This window comes from Geotrypetes seraphini, chromosome 15, assembly GCF_902459505.1.
Source record: "Geotrypetes seraphini chromosome 15, aGeoSer1.1, whole genome shotgun sequence".
Lineage (NCBI taxonomy): Eukaryota > Metazoa > Chordata > Amphibia > Gymnophiona > Dermophiidae > Geotrypetes > Geotrypetes seraphini.
This window is the reverse complement of record NC_047098.1, coordinates 27,159,973-27,174,883: the sequence shown is the minus strand read 5'-3', so window position 1 is coordinate 27,174,883 and position 14,911 is coordinate 27,159,973.

Below are 14,911 nucleotides of genomic sequence, written 5' to 3'. Positions count from 1 at the left end.
TGGTTGCTGATCCTGCCCCTCAGTTTGTTTTCTGCAAGCAAGTTGCTCAGAAGTATTTCTGATCTGTTCCGCGGTTTTATTATTATAGGGTATTTTTTCTCAGTATTTGTTTGGAACTTCAGTGCCCAGAGATTTCCACTTGTTGGAACCTGCCTGGGAGAAGATGCATACTCACGCTGCTAGCAGGGTCAGCCTCTTGGGGACACCGAGCTAGCCTGCCTGCTGGTTGTTGGGTTTTTTTTTTTGGGGGGAGGGAGTTTATAGCTCAGGGGCCATCCCTTGAATGCCTGTTTGCATCCCTGATTTAGTCAGGAACTTGAGCGCTAGTTTGGGCTCCTTCTCAACTTGGCTAAGATTAATAGTGGGCTGGCTTTGTGGTCCTCCCCCCTGTTTGATGAGATTTATTGGGGGTTGAGACTCATTCAGACCTCGGTCGAACTGACAGCCCAAAGACCAGGTTCGTCCAGTGAATCTGTGAGGCAGATCTCTTCTCCATTTGTTCCAGTTGAGTTCCTATGCTGAAGCAGGCAGGCACCACATGGCACAGTGAATAGGGCTATTATAGCCTATGGGGAAAATCAGGAGGGTCTCCAGGAGTTGATTTTAAAGATTTCTGCAACCAGAGCTTATGTCCCCCTCCTCTAAATCCCCTTCCACTTTGTTTATGTCCATCAGGAAGGTCTCCACGGGCTGTTTTTGGTGTGATTTTCCTGGTGGCCGCCATCTTGAAATTTAAACAATCTTTTTTTCTAAATCCTCCATCTGCCTCAAAACCCCTCGATTTTGCTTAAAATCAACAGGGATGGACTCCTCAGGTCTTTTTTTTCCCTATATCATGCTAGGTTTGCGAAGGCTTGCTAGCCGAGGAGCGTCCATGTCTTGCGTACAAAGCAGTGTGCAGGTGAGGGCAAGGAGCCTCGGGCTCAGCCTCCTCTAAGTCTACCATGGCTGGGGATCTGCAGGAGGTGCTTTCCCAGGGGAAGAAACCCTTTTCCAGAGCCCTTCAAAGGTGTTTTGGCCTAGCACAGATGCATGGGGGCTGCAAAACCCAGGAGGAATGGAGGGGGTCCCTGCCAGGGTCCTCAAGACCCCCAGTACAAGGCTTCACCCTGGATTTTGTGAGCCTCATGTGGGAAACCTATTTGAGCTGCTGAGGGTCCTCAGCATCTGCACCAGAGGCGGTGTTACAGGCTCCCCCACTCAGTGGGCACCCCATCCAGTCGAGGATGCAGGCTTGGACCAGGAGGTTCAGTCTGACACAGACTGGGAGGATGGAAAGTCCAATTCCATGCCACTATTATCCCAGTATAAAGTTTCACTGCCAGCATTATTTCTGCCTTGCTGACAGAACTGAAGATGGAAGTTCCTCCAGCTCCTTTGTCTCAGGGCTCAGTTATGAGCAGCTCTGTTGCTTAGTCAGCTTGCTTTCACTCGCATCCAGGTATCACTAAGCTGGTCATGGACCACTAAGAGTCTCCACAGGGGTTCATGTGGGTAGCTAAGGCAATAGCCAAGCTTTAACCAGTGGCTTCGGATTTCCAGCAGCTATTTGTTGAGCCGAAGGTGGATTCGCTGGTGGTGTAGGTCACCAAACACACCTCCCTGCCTAGGGAGGGTGGTATGATAAAGGATTCGCAGGACTGTAAAGTGGACTTGCTCCTCAAGCGACAATTTGAAGCTTTAGCCTTAGGGATTAAGGCAGCGATTTCCTTTGTGGCACGGGTTTGCTATACAGGTCTGCCTCGAGCATCAGTCCCGGAGGACGACAAGGATCACCAAATGCTCCTAGCTGGGATGTATTATATAGCGGATGCTCTGTATGATCACATCCAAAGTTATGAGCAAGGTGTCAGCTTATGCGATCTCCACTCAGTGGATGCTGTGGATCAGACAGTGGGCAGGAGATTCTGTCTCTAAAGATACACTGTATATCAAATGGGTTTTAGAAAAATCCTGCCCAACACAAAAAATGAAAAATATAGAATAAATGGGCAAACAAAGGATCAATCAAATTAATTAAAGACTAATTGGAACTAGGTCAAAACAACAAAATTGCAACAATAATAATGAAAAAAACATTAACCACAATAAAAAGAAAGAAACAACTTATATAGCCTTTCAGCAAAAGTTTTCCACGTTTCTAGTGACTTTATCTGCAAATATCTCAATGTATAAATCTATGAAGTTCTGAGGGAGAGGAAGGGATAGTAGAGCTTAGCAGTTGATGTGTACGGGCAGCTAGACAACCTGAGTAGGCTATAGGGCAGTGGTCTCAAACATGCGGCCCATCAGGTAGTATTTTGAGGCCCTCGGTGTGTTTATCATAATCACAAAAGTAACATAAAATAGTTTCTTGATCATATGTCTCTCTAGCTATAAATTACAGTATTATTATTAAGAGTTAGCCAAAAGGAAAGATTTATAAACTATAAAGAGTTTTACCTCATTCAAAATTGTTATTTTTTAAATAAGACATTAACTATTTTCTCCAAGTACCTACAAATCCAAAATGTGGCCCTGCAAAGGGTTTGAGTTTGAGACCACTGCTATAGGGTATTTAGCTGCTGGTGTTTTCTGTTAACTCTTTTCATTTGTAGTTACAAGAAACCTCTTGACAATTATTAGACTTAATTTCTAGGAACTTCTCAATCAATTGATTACATAAACCATGGAATTTGCTACCAGGGAATGTGGTCAAGGTTAGTAATTTATTTATTTATTTTTTAATTCTTTAATAATTTTCAAAACTACAACAGTGCAATACAACCAATGCAACTCTTAGTAAAACAATAAAAGCACATTCATCTTTCTCATGTTCATAATCATCCATTTTCCTTTTCCCCACCCACCCCTTCACCCAAAAAATTATCAACATATATTATCATTAATATCCTATCTATTTTGAATAATGATATCTTCACATCCATCTCAATTATAAATATTCAAAAATCAATGTTAGTCAAGGTTAGTAATTTAGCCAGTTTGCTGGGTTGGGGAGAGGGAACTTGGATACGGTGGTGGTGGTGGTGGTGATCTCTCCTTGGAAGGCAGGAAAAAACTTAGCTTCAGTAACCAAGCAGAGGATTCTAGAAAACAGATCTGTTTTTCCCCCTTGCAAGGGTCTTTATTTTATGACCCTTGGAAACTTAAGAGTGAACATCCAACTTAAAGTCTAATCAACAGGGTAAACTTTGAAAACAAAACTCTGCTAAACGTTCAAAACTTCTCAAAGCCTATCGTTCTGGATCTCTTTTCATAGGGTTTGAGACATAACAAAATGGGTAACTCAAATACAACGCAAATGAGCTCAAGATAATACACTTCCCCCTCAGTATTCGCGGTTTCGTTAACCGTGGTTTTGATTATTCGCAATTTTTTGTTCCCCCCCAAATTTATGTCACTGCTCCCGGCGTTGCACAGAGGAAATCGCTGCTCCCATCTTTCTTCCAACTGAAGTTCCGAGAAGTAGACTGTTGGATCATAACCCCTGTAATGTCCGATTGTCTCTAGCTGCCAGCAAAATTGTGTTCAATTTAGATCGATACTTCGGGTGTTCAGGGTACCACGCATGGAACGGTCTAGAGGCAAGAGTGTTGGATAGCAGAAGGGAGCGGATAATACTTCAAAACCTTGATGTGCCTTGTGTTCCAGCTATTGGATTTCATCAGCAAGCTAAGTCTGCTTTAAGTTACAGCGCTGCAGGTCAGGTTATTTGCGTTTTTTTAAATCTTTATTAGGGCTTTTTTTACAGAAAAACCGCAAATAACATAGGAAAAGTTATTCGCGGTTTTTTTGGTATTCACGGCTATGTTTCGCCCGCATCCACCGCAAATACAGAGGGAGAAGTGTAGTGGCTTCCAAACAAAAATTCTAAGATAGCAATTCTCTGCTGCAGTTCAAGAAAGCTCACCTTAATGCAATTAATGATAATGTTTCTCTATTAATGACTGTTCCTCTCAGTCTAAAAGAAAACCAATAAAGAAATCCAGTTCCGAAACAGTTCTTTTCAGGGAAGAGATCTACAAGAAAATCTTAATGAAAGTTCCTCAATGAGAAAAAAAAAAACAATCACTGCAAAAACCTTCTATTTGGCCCCTTCCTCAAGCCTAGGACCAAACAGAGTTAGCAGACCCAAACTTAATCTGCTCATAACAAAGAAGGCTTGACCTGCCTTCATGCCATCCCACTCTGTATGCACCAAGATAAAACCTTTGGGGGGGGGGGAAGGGACCATAAATAAAAACTGAAAAATCAGGGGTGAGTAAAGAAATAAATTAGGGAGGAGAAGGGGATTCCATGGTAGGGGGACCCATAAATATGTTTCCTAGGGCCCCTTAGAGTTAATCCCTGATATGACTAGTAAGTTTGGATTGGGGGAAGCTGCTACGTAGTGGTTTGTAATTCCATGGATCACCTGCTGAAGATCTTGCATTTTGTTCTTTAGAAAATGAATCAACGTATTTTAATTACCATCCTGTATACTTATTTTTTGAAATGCTATACAAAGGATCTTTCATTCTGACTATGGATATATTATATTAATTTTTGATAAAGCTGGAACTGTTGCTTCATTAGTTAAATGGCACCAGTGCTGTTCCCAATAATAGGTTATATGAGAGGGGGTGCTGAAAAGTTCTTAGCCCAACCAAGAAGAGAATGACGTGGCTACGGTTCAATCAATGATCTGAAACAATGTCAAAACATAGAATTTTGTTTCTGCAAATTGGCACTTAATGAAATAAGATAACACTCCTTTCAGCTACTGTGGCAAAATAACGCTCAGAATTTAGGAAGGAAATTAGTTGGGCTGAGAACTTTTCAGCACCCCCTCGTATATGGATATTTGCCGTCTGCTTCTGGTGATTTGTTCCTTATTAGTTTATTGCAAACACTACTCTACTGCCCACTCTTCAGAGAATGGAGACCTCCTGAGGGGAAGGGGGTTTCTCCTCTCGTAGAATGCAACAGCCATAAATGAAAATCCGAAATCATGAAATGAAGGGGTTGGTCAGAGCCTTTCTTCAGTTTAAGGAAGCAGCTGTTAAGATGCTAGGGCAAGTCAGAACGACATAAGCATATCTATACTAGGTCAAGCCATTCGCTGCAAGTTGTTATATCTAACAGGGGCAAGTTACTGCTGTTAGCAAAAGAGGAAAAACAAGTACCAGAGCAAATTGCAATACCAGCAAGCTGATTCTCGTAACCTACCACTGGCAGCAAGGCCAATTAGATTGGGAATAGCTAGCATATAAATCTACATGGAATGTTCAGAGGGCTTTAATGTGGGAACCACAGGTGTGGCTGAGATGGCCATAAACTAGTTGAATGCAGGTTAATGACATTTGCTATGCCTTCCCAATGCTCAGAGAACATCACACAAACCCTGCTCTTACTGCTGGCAAAATAACACAAGTGCACTTTGGCACCTCTTTTCTGTGCTTAAATATAAGCCTTCCAAGTTTAAAAAGAATTTGAAAAGCTTATATGTAAAGGCACAGACGAACGGTGCCAATGTGTGTTTCTTGGTCAGGTTTGCCTAATGCATGCAAACAGGATCTGCATTTAACTGCCCATGTGCCATACATTGGTTCCTCTACCTTGCTTTTACAGTCTGCATATAATTTGAATATCATTTCCTTTGAGCATTGGAAAACTGTCTTTCTGCGCTGTTCCGGCAGTATGGGATCTGCACCGCTGGCTTTACCGTGGAAGTTCTGAGAATCGGCCGCAGAATTGCCATTTAAATTGTTCTGTTTCACTATTATTTCTCTGCAGCTTTGCTGATGTGCACAGGGCAGGGAGAGAGGGGAATGATAGTTTAAATCCAATTTATTTTTAACTTTATCTGTTGGGGTGGTTGTTTTTTTTTTTTAATTATTATTATTTGCTTATAGCTTCCCCCTTTACTCTAAAAAAAAAAAATCTTGTGAGCTCCAGCAGTGGCCCTCTAGTCCCCAGTCTTCGCAGATTGATTAAATTTAGTAAAGTGAACCCAGCTCTGAAACAGGTTTCTTGTAATCATCTGATCTAATGTGGATTTGGTTTCTGTTTTCCTTAACCTGTGGGGCACTGTAAGAGGCCTAGCTCGAAGATATTTGATCACAGGGGATACTGCTGTTGGTTAAAACATCTCATGATTAAGTTTACTTACTACCATCATGGCCAGCTTTGCAAAAAAAAAAAAACAACAAACTTCTGTCGCTGTTTTGGGGAATAACAGAGTAATCGTGGCAGAGTTTTATTACTTTCTCTGCAGCCTTAAAAAGTATTTCGTCAAAATTTCACAATGGATTCTGTTTTTACAAAAAAAAAAAATGTATTATTTAGCTTAACAGTTAATGAAACAAGGCCTGGTGTTCTCTTGGGGAAATAATATTGCAGGTTTGAAATCGGAGGTCAATATTCAGCGCTCTTTTAACTGGGTGGATTAGGATGCTGCCTGATTAATCAGCACTGAGTGTGTCACGAGCAGATACTCATCAGCGGTCTGGTTGTTAGCACTGACCCCCACTGACCTCCAGTTAATGCTGGGGACAGAGTCAGGGTAGGCCCAGATCTTCAAAGCGGTGGATGAAAAGCAGTACCAAATGTGCACAGAATATCAGCTAGACTGGGGTAGTTACTGCCAGCTGCAAAAGTGCTGGATAGTTAGCGCAGGTAGCTGGATTGGGCCTGGCCTTGAATATCTGGTCTAATGTTATCCCACAACAGCCAGCACTTTGAAGTTTGAACAAATAACACTGACTTACTGCTGCTTGAATATTGACCAGGACCTAATCTAATTTGTGTGCATAAAAGGCCCTGATCTGGCCTTGGATCTTGAGAAGGAAGATGCTCTGTTTACTCATATGGACTGTATTTTCTGGTTTTCCTGAGGTGATTAGCATGTAAGAGCCTCTTGTAAAAACGATAGCAAAGAGTGGCTTCATTAATTTGTTGATGTAGTCAGTCTGGGACCTGGGGCCATTCAGGGCTGAAAATTGACTGTGTATCAAGCCAATGTAAATAAATAAAATAAATGTCTAATTTCCTTGACTGGTTCAAATAAATGTCTTGACACAAATGATTGTGAACAGGCTCGAAGAAGTTCAGCTAGCCAGGGGTGTCCAATGTCGGTCCTCGAGGGCCGCAATCCAGTCGGGTTTTCAGGATTTCCCCAATGAATATGCATGAGATCTATTTGCATGCACTGCTTTCAATGCATATTCATTGGGGAAATCCTGAAAACCCAACTGGATTGCGGCCCTCGAGGACCGACATTGGACACCCCTGAGCTAGACTGTGCATGATGTACTCTGATTTTAAATACTGCAGCTATTTATAAATTGAAACATGGAAAAACTGAGGCGCCCCAGCCTGAGTGCAACAGAATGTAGAGACTAATTTTAAGGAATTGTATTGGTGCCTGCACAGGCCAAAGATTCAAATGGTTAAAAAAAAAAAAAATGTGATTTAGAAGCTTAAGTGTATCCTCTGGGCTCAGGGTGCTACTACCTAATCATATTGTCTGTTGTCATGGCGATGACTTTGCCCTCAAATAAAGAAGGACCTTGGTCTGTGCTGCTGGTGGGGATAGAAAACTCTAAGAACGTTCATGTGTTTTGTGGGTCTTAATCTTGGAATAGGGGGAGTCAGTACTAGAATATTCTTTTTTTTTTATTATTATTATTATTATTATAAATTTTTCAAATTATTTAACAAGCATATAATCTTGTACAGAAAAGTGCAATCAAGAAAACATATCGTTAATTATTTCCAAACTTGAAAATAAACCAAAACTACATAAAAGGTAATAAGATTTTCAACTTAATCCCACACTAGTCCTCAAACATTGGATCCAAGATTAAAGAATTAGGAGTGAATATAATACAATAACAAATTAAACCAAATCACATTATCTGTTGCTGAAAGAGAGCTTAAATTAATTATTGAGACACTGATGTTTCTCCTTTTTCAAGGCGCTTCATAGAGAGGAAAGCCGTCAAATGAGACGGTTCAAAGAAAATGTATTTAAAGGTATTAATATTCATTTTCTATACCGTTCTCACAGGGGAGCTCAGAATGATTTACATGAATATTCAGTTACTAAAGCATTTTTCCCAATCTGTCCCAGCGACTCACAATCTAGCTAATGTACCTGGGGCAATGGTGGGATTAAGTGACTTGCCTGGGGTCACAAGGAGCGGTGTGGGTTTGAACCCACAGCCTCAGGGTGCTGAGGCTGTAGCTTTTAACCACTGCACCACTCTAGCAATCAAAAGGTAGTAAAAGTGAGCCAAGTATAGGACAATCAAATCATTGTGACATCACTGATGAGGTTGGCTCTTAGGCATTGGTGAAATGGGGCATTATGATGTCACAATACCAGCTCTGGTTATCAGAGGCTGAAACTTGTCACACTATCTATGTATTCAGTTTTCTATATTATTCTCCCAGGTTTACATGGATTTATTCAGGTACTCAAGCATTTTTCCCAGTCTGTCCCAGCAGGTTCACAATCTATCTAATGTACCTGGGGCAATGGGGGGATTAAGTGACTTGCCCGGGGTCACAAGATGCTGTGTAGGTTTTCAAGCTAGCCCTAATAAATATGCATGAGAGAAATTTGAATATAATGGAAGTGACAGGCATGCACATCTGCTCCATGCATATTCATTAGGGCTATCCTGAAAATCCGATTGGCCTGCTGGTCCACCAGGACAGGGTTGGGAACCACTGGTGTAGACCAGTGGTTCCCAACTCTGTCCTGGAGGACCACCAGGCCAATCGGGTTTTCAGGCTAGTCCTAATGAATATGCATGAGAGAGATTTGCATATAATGGAAGTGACAGGCAAGCAAATCTGCTCCATGCATATTCATTAGGGCTATCCTGAAAACACGATTGGCCTGGTGGTCCTCCAGGACAGGGTTGGGGAACCACTGGTGTAGAAATAGGAAAAGCCCATTTGGAGTGAGGCCCTCACTAGCTTCTTAAATTGTAAGATATCAGATTTGCTGCAAACTTTCAAGGGAAGAGCATATCACATTTCTTGCACTTATAGTAACATAGTAGATGACAGCAGATAAAGACCCAAATGGCCCATCCAATCTCCCCAACCTGATTTAATCTAAAAATTTGTTGGGTTTGTTTTTTTTTCTTCTTAGCTATTTCTGGGCAAGAAGCCAAAGCTGTGCCCGGTACTGTTCTTAGATTCCAACTACTGAAGTTTCCGTCAAAGCTCACTCCAGTCCAGTCCTCCCAGCCATTGAAGCCCTTCCCAGCCCATCCTCCACATCCTCCATATACAGACACAGACCATGTAAGTCTGCCCAGTACTGGCCTTAGTTCTTCACTATTTAATATTATTTTCTGATTCTAGATCCTCTGTGTTCTGCCCACGCTTTTTTGAACTCTGTCCCCGTTTTCCTCTCCACCAACTCTCTCGGGAGCACACTCCAGGCATTCACCCCCCTCTCCGTAAAGTAGAATTTTCTTACATTGCTCTTGAGTCTGCCACCCCTCAACCTTAAATTATGTCCTCTGGTTTTACCATTTTCCTTTCTCTGGAAAAGATTTTGTTCTACTTCATACCTTACAAGTATTTGAACATCTGAATCATATCTCCCCTGTCCCTCCTTTCCTTAGTCTAAGGTATACATAATCAGGGCTCCCATTCTCTCCTCATACATCTTTTGGCGCAAACCTATCATGTTCATCGCCCTCTGGACCGCTTCAAGCCTTTTTGTGTCCTTCGCCAGATACGGTTTGCAAAACTGAACACAATACTCCAAGTGGGGCCTCACCAATGACCTGATATAGTGGGTTCATGTCTCCTTGGCAGTGTGGCTGGCTAAGCAGGCTTACCTAAACAAAGACCCTTAAACCCCAAACTCAAAAAATTAGAAGTCTTAACTTTTGGTGGAAATTAGTGCAGATGCAGTGATTGAAGCATACATTCCTGCTGTGGTAATCTTTTCACGATGTTTATAATCGGGCACATTACGAATCATCTACTTTTGCTTCAATGGATTCACTACCCTCTGAAACCTACCCGTTGTTAAATATGGATGCAGCGTTGCCTGAAACCCAGCTGTAAGATCCAAAATGTTTGTAATGTCTTTTGTCTGTATAGTTTTGTATTATTAGTTTGTAATTCCTTTTTTTTTTTAAACTATTTTATATTCTGTAAACTAACTTCACCCCAAAACTCTTCAGTATTCGATTATGGTGGAAATTCATCTCTTTGAACTGTAAGGAAAGCATTAAAAAAAAAAATTGATCTTGGCAATGTTTCCAGATCAGTTTTGGCTGGTGGCTTCAGAACCATCGACTGAGGTTAACCCCCCTCTTTTACAAAGGTGCGCTAAGCTTTTTAGCGCATGCTAAATATTAGCGAGCGCTAAACTTACACTAAACGCTAACGCATGCATGTTATCCTATGGACGGTTAGCGCATATGTTGATTTAGCGTGCACCAAATCCACGCTAAAATGTTTAGCAAGCCTTTGTAAAAGAGGACCTAAGTCCAGAGCTGTGGAGTCGGAGTCGAGGAGTCGGAGGAAATTTCGGGTACCTGGAGTCGGAGTCGGAGTTGCCAAACAATGCACCGACTCCGACTAAATTTAGATTGGAATTAAAAAAAAGCAAGTTTAAATGTCCCAATTCACAAAAAGTTATAATTAATGACTTCTCTACTGTAAGAATAAAGACCGAGGACGTGATCCAAGATGGCCGCGGATGCAAGTCGCTAAAGCAGGTCGCTGAACAGACGCCAAGTTGACGATTTCTGAGCTCTTCTTTGAGCTTTAATCTGTTCTTTAACATGCCGAAAAGAAGGGGAAAGAGCACTGGTGGGGCCTCCCTGCGCTCCGGAACACCTACCTCCGGAAATATTGAAGCGCTGTTTCGGCGATTCCAGGGCACCATGACGACGTCGGGAAATTTGCGGTTAGAGACACCTCATGTGAACGGAACAGAGGTGTCTCACCAAAGTTTTGAGACCACGTTGAGTCCCGACGTAAGACCTCCTCCTATGCACCCCCGTGCAACCAGCTCCCCAGGGGTCGAGAGCCTACCGGAAGTCGGGATGGGCTCTCCCCTGGAGGCTGCGTGGAGCAGTGTTGAGGAAGCCGTTTCAGGCTCACAAGCTCTGCAGGAGAGCCTGAATACGGACGGGGTTGCAGTAACAACTGAATCTGGACCTACTCTGGCGGAGGGAAGTGGAGGAGAGCGGTCGACTGGTGAGCAAAAACTTTTGATTACTCATTTACAATTTCCTATTATAGTCAAGCCCCAAGAAGTTACTCTAGATGCCTTGTGGGACTTGGTGGCTAATATGGTAAAAACAACTAATATTCAACAAGTGCAAGTGGAGGGGAAAATGAAAGACCAAGAAAAAGAAATTTCCTCAATAAAACAAGACATTGCTGACTCTAATATATCTTTGGATAGTATCAAAAGTGAATTAAAATCTTCCAAACAGCTTCAAGAGACTTTAATTAAGGACAATGTAAATTTGAGAAGGAAGATTGAGTCATTTGAAAATTTTTCAAGAGCCAACAATATCAGATTGATTAATTTTCCACGAATTACAACCATCACTCCGCGTGAGATGTTAAAACGATACCTGACGGAAATATTAGATGTTCCTGAGGGTTCATTACCTCCATTTACCCAGGTGTACTATCTTCCCAAGAAAAATCAAATTCAGCAACAGGAAGAAAGCCAAGGACCAATGGATGTATCGGCATTATTGGAATTATCAGATAGAGAAATGGCTGCTCCCGCAACATTAGTGGCAACTTTAGCTCTAACAATGGACAAGAATTGGATTTTGAGACTTTTCTTTAAAAATAGAGCGAAAGAATTTATGGGATTTAAAATACAAATGTTTCCAGACTTAGCTAGAGACACACAAAGGCGAAGAAAAGAGTTTCTTATGTTAAAACCGGGAATCATAGCTCTTGGAGCAACATTTTTCCTACGATATCCTTGTAAATGCGTTATACAATATAATTCTCAAAAATATGTTTTCTTTGAGCCTTACCAGCTGACATCCTTCCTATCTCTTTCTCGGCTCGAGAAGGAAAAGAAAGAAGGAGTATAGAAAAATAGATGTCCTCACTAGCTGACTAGCATTATTTTCCTTAATAATAATTTCTTGTTTCTCTCCGTTCATAATAACATTTTGGATCCTATGTGGACTTGAGCTGAATTAAGTTTAATTAAGTATCTTTGAATTTATAATATTATTGTGATTTTTTTTTCTTGACTTTACAGCTTTCTGTACAAGTAAATCTTGAATTGTATTTTTGAAAATTGAATAAAGAAATAATAAAAAAAAAAGAATAAAGACCAATGCATGCAGTGCCTCACGTAACCGCAAAACGAACACGTGTTTCACTATATGGCACGCGACGCACAATTCGGAGCACCAATACTTATAAATGTATTCTCCCTTGTTGTTGTTTACAACTTATTTCCAACATTCAACAAGGTTTTCAATACCTCGTTGGTAGAAATCACCTGGTGTAGACTCGAAAAATTCATCCAACCAAGCTCTCACCATATGCACAACATCTTTTTACGCGGATGAAGATCTTATTTTACGCGGATGAAGATCTTATTTTACGCGGAGTCGGAGTCAGAAGTACAAAAAACTGAGGAGTCGGGGAGTCGGAGTCAGAAGTACAAAAAACTGAGGAGTCGGAGTCGAAACATTTATCTACCGACTCCACAGCCCTGCCTAAGTCTATATTATAATTGTAGTAAGGCAGTTTGTTTTCTTTGCCTTTTATAAGGTTCTTGCCAGTTTCCACCACCAACTGTATATTGACTGTGTAAAAACAGCCGTTGCAGCCAAAAGTCTTATTCACATTGATGAATGTAGTGAAATATAAATTAAACAGAACTGGGGCAAAAGTGGAGCCCTGTGGTAAGCCACAACTCCCACCCCCAACCTCAACGACATGATTTGAGAACTCAGTTCCTCACTGCAATTGAAAAGACCTTTCAGTTAAAAGAGAAGTATACTAAGCAAACATCTGGCCCGCAAGCTTGATAGTCAGTTTCTAAGTAGGTTGTTGTTTATATGATATCAAAAACTGTAGCCATATCAAGAATAATTAATAATGGGCTGATCTCTCTGGTACGCCCTCACTTGGAGTACTGCGTCCAGCACTGGTCGCCGTACATGAAGAAGGACACGGTACTACTCGAAAGGGTCCAGACAAGAGCGACTAAGATGGTTAAGGGGCTGGAGGAGCTGCCGTACAGCGAAAGATTAGAGAAACTGGGCCTCTTCTCTCTCGAACAGAGGAGATTGAGAGGGGTCATGATCGAAACATTCAAGGTACTGAAGGGGATAGACTTAGTAGATAAGGACAGGTTGTTCACCCTCTCCAAGGTAGGGAGAACAAGAGGGCACTCTCTAAAGTTGAAAGGGGATAGATTCCGTACAAACGTAAGGAAGTTCTTCTTCACCCAGAGAGTGGTAGAAAGCTGGAACGCTCTTCCAGAGGCTGTTATAGGGGGAAACACCCTCTAAGGATTCAAGACAAAGTTAGACAAGTTTCTGCTGAACAAGAACGTGCGCTGGTAGGGCTAGTCTCAGGGTGCTGATCTTAGACCAGAGGGTCACCGCTTGAGCGGACTCCTGGGCATGATGGACCACTGGTCTGACTCAGCAGTGGCAATTCTTATGTTCTCTGCACATTCTATTAAATAAACTATGCGTGCTAACACTGGCTCTAGATGTGCCTGATGGAGCTGATCCTGAGTTAATTACATGCAGAAACTTGTAGTTTGGGATTTCCTAATTGCTTTCCCTAAGAAAAGCAAGACTTCAAGCTCTTGTGTGCTATAAGTACTGTTCTCGCTAAGTTGATCAGGAGTCCTATAACTGCATTGCTAGCGGGCGGGAGGGGGGGGAGTACTTCAATATTGTATTTTCAATTGCTGGGGACAAGCAGGTTCCCTGGAGTCCTGCAGAGTTTGCCTATCTCTCACTATAATTGGAGGGGTGGAGGGTACCTGCTTTGTTTAGAGGGCACAATAGCAATGAAATAAACCTAGGACTGGGGCATGGGGCAAGCAACTGCTGACCCTGGATCGATAGCAAGGAATGTTGCCACTCATTGGGTTTTGGCCAGGTACTAGTAACCTGGATTGGCCACCATGAGAACGGGCTACTGGGCTTGATGGACCATTGGTCTGACCCAGTAAGGTTATTCCTATCTTCTTAAAGCTGTCAGATTAATCTGGAATTATAGAATGACAGGAGGACAAATTTTTCCCTGTCCCCGCAGAAACTCATTTTCCCGTCCCATCCCGGCGAGTTCTTTTCCTGTCTCTGCCCCATTCCTTCAAGCTCCGTCCGCATCTCCACAAGCCTCAAACACTTTAAAATCACAAGTAGCAACATTCTAGAGCTCAGATTGTGATGTCATAATGCCTCATTCCACCAATGCCTAAGCTCTATCCTCATCTGCACAAGCCTCAAACACTTTAAAATCATAAGTAGCAACATTCTAGAGCTCAGATTGTGATGTCATAATGCTTCATTCAACCAATGCCTAAGCTCCATCCTCATCTGCATAAGCCTCAAACACTTTAAAATCATAAGTAGCAACATTCTAGAGCTCAGATTGTGATGTCATAATGCCTCATTCAACCAATGCCTAAGCTCCATCCTCATCTGCACAAGCCTCAAACACTTTAAAATCAGAAGTAGCAACATTCTAGAGCTCTGATTGTGATGTCATAATGCCTCATTCCACCAATGCCTAAGCTCCGCCCTCATCTGCACAAGCCTCAAATACTTTAAAATCATAAGTGTTCAATGCTTGTGCGATTAAGGCAGAGCTTATAGGAATGGGACAGGGACAAGGACAAAACTTGCAGGGATGGGGAAAATTTGTCCCTGTGTCATTC